Source organism: Haliotis cracherodii, unplaced genomic scaffold, assembly GCF_022045235.1.
Source record: "Haliotis cracherodii isolate W230 unplaced genomic scaffold, xgHalCrac1.p SCAF_25, whole genome shotgun sequence".
Classification (NCBI taxonomy): domain Eukaryota; kingdom Metazoa; phylum Mollusca; class Gastropoda; order Lepetellida; family Haliotidae; genus Haliotis; species Haliotis cracherodii.
This window is the reverse complement of record NW_027266281.1, coordinates 10158383-10164382: the sequence shown is the minus strand read 5'-3', so window position 1 is coordinate 10164382 and position 6000 is coordinate 10158383. Positions and strand designations below refer to the sequence as shown.

General features: G+C 41.1%; 1 protein-coding gene across 1 annotated transcript in view; it reads left to right on the top strand.

Annotated features, from left to right (window-relative positions):
- The first annotated feature begins 765 nt into the window (after nt 1-765).
- The window catches only part of LOC139472771 (uncharacterized), a 97264-nt gene continuing 92029 nt past the window's right edge, over nt 766-6000 (top strand). The window contains exon 1 of the mRNA XM_071255238.1: nt 766-807. The gene's annotated coding sequence lies outside the window, so the exon portion shown is untranslated. The remainder of the gene's footprint in view (nt 808-6000) is intronic.

The following is a 6000-nucleotide window of genomic DNA, read 5'->3' as shown; positions in this document are numbered from 1 at the left end:
TTTGTTTAATCAAACAATCCCTCCTTTTGACGATTTTAGAATTTGACAATTTCATTTTTAGACATTATTTTTGAACATTGATAAAACATTTAGAGAGGGGTGAGCTACTGGCTTGCTATTTTGGGATTTGAAGTATTTTCATAATATTTCTCAAATACGAAAGAGATAAAATGCTTTAGATTGCAAATACTAACCCATTTCAAGGCGTATTTGTTGGATAGAGATGCTAATTGATCTTGATCTTCATCACTGATGACTGAGCTGCTGAGAACTACAAACTCATCTCCTATTCATCTGCCTTAAGAATCTCTCTGTTTGTCTCGTCATTAAATTGTTAAGGATTTTTGGATGACCTTTGGCAAAACAAAACCAGTCATCGATGCAGTTGAGCAACAACTTTGAGGAATGATGTCACAAACTCTATTTCACATCGACCGGGAACAGTTGTATAGCAACACCTGCCGCGCTGCTGTCGACACTGGTATATGACGCTTGTGAATCTATCAGCGATTTAGTTTGTTTGTGAAGTTCAGTCTTAAACAAAACTCTTGATTGGTAGAAGAAAAAAATGAAGACTTGTGAAGACTTGTGAAGAACTGTGAAGAACTGTGAAGAACTGCGAAGAACACAATTGTGCAGACATGTTCTTCCTCTAATTGGGGATTTAACGTTCTCTTTCCGACATTACGGAGCACAGAAATGAAGATCAGTGTTGCCCTGTGAAGTGATCAGATTTTACGTATGTGTCGTTGAAATAATCCATAGTCAATTGGTATCGCTACCATCTGAGGAGAGCATGGATCTGGGGTAAGTTTGGTATTGTGTTTATGTCGGTAGTGTTTTGTATCCCCTCAGCATCAGTATAATGTGCCTAGTGTTACCAGTAGAAATGGTAGGAAATGGCGCTGTATAATATTGTAATTATTATCATTTCTTTGTATAAGTAGCTTTATTAGTATTATAGTGAGCGTGGTGTTTATTTTTGTTGGTATCATATTTAAAACTGCTATTATTATTATTATTATTATTATTATTATTATCATTATAGCAGTAGTAGTGGTAGTAGATGCCGTAGCTGTGGCAGTAGCAGCTGTGACAGTAGCAACAGCAGAAGCAGTAGTTGCAATAGCAGTAGCAGCCGTAACAGTGGCAGTAATCGTAATAGTTGCAGCGGCAGTAGCAGTTGTAGCAGCAGGGGCAATAGCAGCAGTAGTTGAAGTAGCAGTCGTAGTAGTAGTAGTAGCAGCAGCAGCAGCAGCAGTAGTAGTAGTAGTAGTAGTAGTAGTAGTAGTAGTAGTAGTGAGTGAGTGAGTTTGGTTTTACGCCTCTTTTAGCAATATTCCAGCTATATCACGGCGGGGGACAACAGAAATGGGCTTTGCACATTGTACCCATGTCGGGAATCGAACCCGGGTCTTCGGCGTGACGAGCGAAAGCTTTAACAACTAGGCTACCCGACCGCCCCTAGTAGTAGTAGTAGTAGTAGCAGTAGCGGTGTAAGTAGTAGTAGTAGTAGTAGTAGTAGTAGTAGTAGTAGTAGTGAAAGTAGTAGTAGCAGTGGTAGTAATCGTAGAAGTATTCGCTGTCGTTGTTGTGAATGATGCAACTATAACAGTATCTATAACATCTGAATTAGCAGAAATCAATCGTTACTCTACAAAACTGTTATTGAAACATGTCGCAACAATGAATTATATTAGACGCATTAAACAGCGTCCAGGTTCCATTTCAACACGACATCTGTAATCTACATGTCACAGGAAATATTGTGGCGTGTGTGTGTGTGTGTGTGGAGAGGGGGGGGGGGGGGGGGGGGGGGGGAGGGGGGGGAGGGACTCTTCATCAAAGGTGTCCCTCTTCCATTGAAGTGCAAGATTTATAGCAGGCCGCGTTGCCTAATGTACCGGTCAGACTTGGTAAATTTCTAGTTTCTCAACAAGCTTTGTTCAGACTGGAAGTCAATAATTATGTAAAGTTATAGTATCTTATCAAATCACAGCATGTATCATAAAAGCAACTAAAATAAAAAGAACTTCAATTAATCATCTAACGTTCCTGTGTGGTTATCGGGTAAGGGTATTAAGTATGTTTATTTGTTGTTTAACAATACGCCAGCCATGCGAAGGCGGTCTGTAAATAATCGAGTCTAAAAAACAAGTACTTGATGTTTTGAGCAATGCCCCGCGAGATACGATGACCACGTGACAGCGACAAACTAGTCAGTCATTAAGTATCAGCTGTGCCCTCGGTCAAAGCCACCTCAAAATGTTGAAAAAGCTATAAGGATTAAAAATACAATTAACCTTAAATTGTTAGCTCTTGACTCCCTCAACCAGCTTAACAAACGGCATGTATGGCGGACCAATCTCTCACAGGATACAGACCAGCGAGGGGTAGATTTAAAGACATTCCAACTTCCGCAGCATACGACTTGAGGATTTATTTACCAATAAAACAGCATTGTTGATAGACCAAGAGTGTACCCCTTTCACCACCACTCAAACATCTCACATTCTACTTCTAGGATCTCAGCTGCGTGTCAAGTGGTACACGTCTGGCTTCGTTCATTTACAACAAGCTACCACACAATACGTTTTTTGTGTCCAAATAGCTATTTACCTGCGTACATTCCGCCAGTGGCAGATCTATTATGGCTGTTTTAAGTGGTGTTGAAATTAAATTCTTGTTTATGCAGACCTTTCGAGTATATAAACGACAAAAATAACCTCTTGAGAATAGATGTTCAATGTTAAAAAAGGTTCATGAACATAAGTGTTTGTTTTCATGCATATTCACGACTTCGTTACCACACGATACCCTGTGTTGGTATAGAACGTAGGCAGGCATAGCGTCGTAAATGTGAAATATGAACCGATATTGATGCACTATGTGAAACTTGATCACTGTTGCATGTACTCTGTTTGAAGTTGAGAAATGGGTGCATTAGCTCGACGGTTAAATACCAGGTGATATCAAATCGCTTAAAGAATGTTCCCTAGTTGCTCCTTGCAAAGGTGTGAGTGAGTGAGTATGGTTTTACGCCGCTTTTAGCAATATTCCAGCAATATCACGGCGAAATGGGCTTCACACATTGTACCCATGTGGGGAATCGAACCCGGGTTTTAGGCGTCACGATCAAACGCTCGCACCACTCGGCTACCCCACCGCCCCTACTTTATCCAGCGAAAGTATAAAGTTTGACATGTCAAATGGTTTCAATTTTAGAATTACTTATTCCACAATGTCAACAAATATGGCATGACTGGATATTAAAATATGAGTGAGTGAGTGAGTTTGATTTTACGCCGCTTTAAGCAATATTCCAGCCGGGGGACACCAGAAATGGGCTTCACACATTGTACCCATGTCGGGAATCGAACCCGAGTCTTCGATGTGGCGAGCGAACGCTTTAACCAGTAGGCTACCCGACCGCCTGTGATGATGATGATGATGATGATGATGATGATGATGATGATGACGATGATGATGGTGATGATGACCGCCCCATTCAATCATGTAGAGTTTCATAATATCAAATTTCATACGATCAATGATTTAAAGTCACATGTGTCCATTTCAAAGAGCAGGCTGTCCTTGAACACCGTCCAGTGTTCGGACCAGTTTGACGTGTGATGCTTCATTAAACCCCCTCTACTAAAACAGGTTTATAAAGCCATTAGCTTCAAGACGTTACAGTAGCGGAACTCGGGTCTTGAAAATAGATTTATGAGTTTTGATGCGGTTGACCACCCTGAATAGGTACTAGGGCCCGGACGGTCAGTGTAACTGGACACTGTACCAGATGGGTAATGTCCTGTATCGATGACATTCTCACAAACTGCAACATTCGTCACCACTCGCCTCTTTCCGTAACCTTCAAGAAGACATTCGTCACCACTCGCCTCTTTCCGTAACCTTCAAGAAGCATTCGTCACCACTCACCTCTTTCCGTAACCTTCAAGAAGACATTCGTCACCACTCGCCTCTTTCCGTAACCTTCAAGAAGACTCGTCCCACTATCGATGAATGTTATGTGCGTAAATACGACAAACCAATCAGAATGCGCGTATGATTTCAAGTAGTTCGTCAAAGAATCCCTAAGAACTTATTTTTGATTTTACATATGTCTTGCATCTAAAAAAATACACAAGGCACAGTTACATGTGTTTAATCATACTGTATAATTCCTCATGTCCAGATGTGCTTTAAATTGCATCTGAAATATATATAATATATGGGGAAATATATGCGAACCATAACGCGACGAGTTGACAATTATTTTAGGTATGCCCGTTTGCGCTAAGACGGAACCCGGTCGCAAAAATGGCCCATTTGTCATCACTCGTCCTTTTCGCGCGTATGATTTCAAGTTCTTCATCAAAGAATCCCTCAGAAATATTTTTTGATTTTACATGATTTTGCATTTAAACATATATCCAAGACACAGTTAAAAGTGTCCATTCATACTTTATAACTTCGTTTGTGCCGATGAGCTTTAAACCGCATTTGAAATATATATAATATATGGGGAAATATATGTGATCCATAACGCGACGAGTTGACAATTATTTTAGGCATGCCCGTTTGCGATAAGACGGAACCTGGTCGCAAAATGGCCATGAGAGTGGCACGAGTCGCTATTCGGCTTGTCCCGGAATAACACGAGTTGGTCACGAATGAAAAATGGCCATGAGAGGGGCACGAGTCGCTATTCGGCTGGTCCCAGAATAACACGAGTTGGTCACGAATGAAAAATGGCCATGAGAGGGGCACGAGGCGCTCGTTATTCGGCTTGTCACGGAATAATACGAGTTGGTCACGAATGAAAAATGGCCATGAGAGGGACACGAGTCGCTACTCGGCTTGTCCCGGAATAACACGAGTTGGTCACGAATGAAAAATGGCCATGAGAGGGGCACGAGTCGCTATTCGGCTTGTCCCGGAATAACACGAGTTGGTCACGAATGTAAAATGGCCATGAGAGGGGCACGAGTCGCTATTCGGCTTGTCCCGGAATAACACGAGTTGGTCACGAATGAAACTGCAACGGGCAGTCATCCAAGCTGGTCGTGTTAAGCGTCTGTTACACACTCACTGACAATGATGCATTGTGAGGTTCGCGCATTCGGATCGAAATTGTCAAGCTGACATAATTGTAAGAAAAATACTTGATTTTCTACCAGTATAGAAATGGCCCGACAAGAAGGTGAAGTTGAGTGATGGTTCTGTTTATCAAGACTTCTTGCTTGGTAATGTGGGTGTGCCTAAAATTTTGTTTGTTTTGTGTTTAACGAGGCTGTAGCAATATTCCAGGTTGTATACTCCGCAGGGAGCTGAGAATGATCATTGACCGGGGTAATAATGTAGCACCTGACGCAATGAAATCTTTTATTACACAATACATTTCTTTATTAAATTAAAACAAATCATTTTCCTGGTGCTAAATTCATAGAGCTGTCTAGAGCTAGCTAGACTAGCTTCTATTTTTATTATTAATATTGTACAATGTGTGAAGCCCATTTCACGTGTCCCCCGCCGTGATATTGCTGGAATATTGCTAAGAGCGGCGTAAAACCATACTCACTCACTCACTCACTGTTATTATTATTATTTTATATATATGTAAAAAAAATCCTGATGCTGATTTCATAAAGCTGGCTAGACTAGCTTATATAATTATTATTTTTATTATATATAATTATCAGTCAGGCCCCACACGTTGGTAACTGGCACGTCAGTCAGTCGTGACACTATACAGCCCTACGCAGCAAGGTTTATGTCCAATCAAATTACATACTAACATTACAGGTCTGTATGGTGTGACGCCATTGTAGAACGAACGAAGGGCGAATGGGGCCATAATATAGATATATACACTCTCTGATGTGAGCGCCCCGTGAGAAACGAGATCCAGCGAGGCTACACAGCAGGTGACAGGATGTAAAGAGAAATAACTTGAATACATGTCTAAGTAAACCGGACAATTTGTCTTCTGCTTTT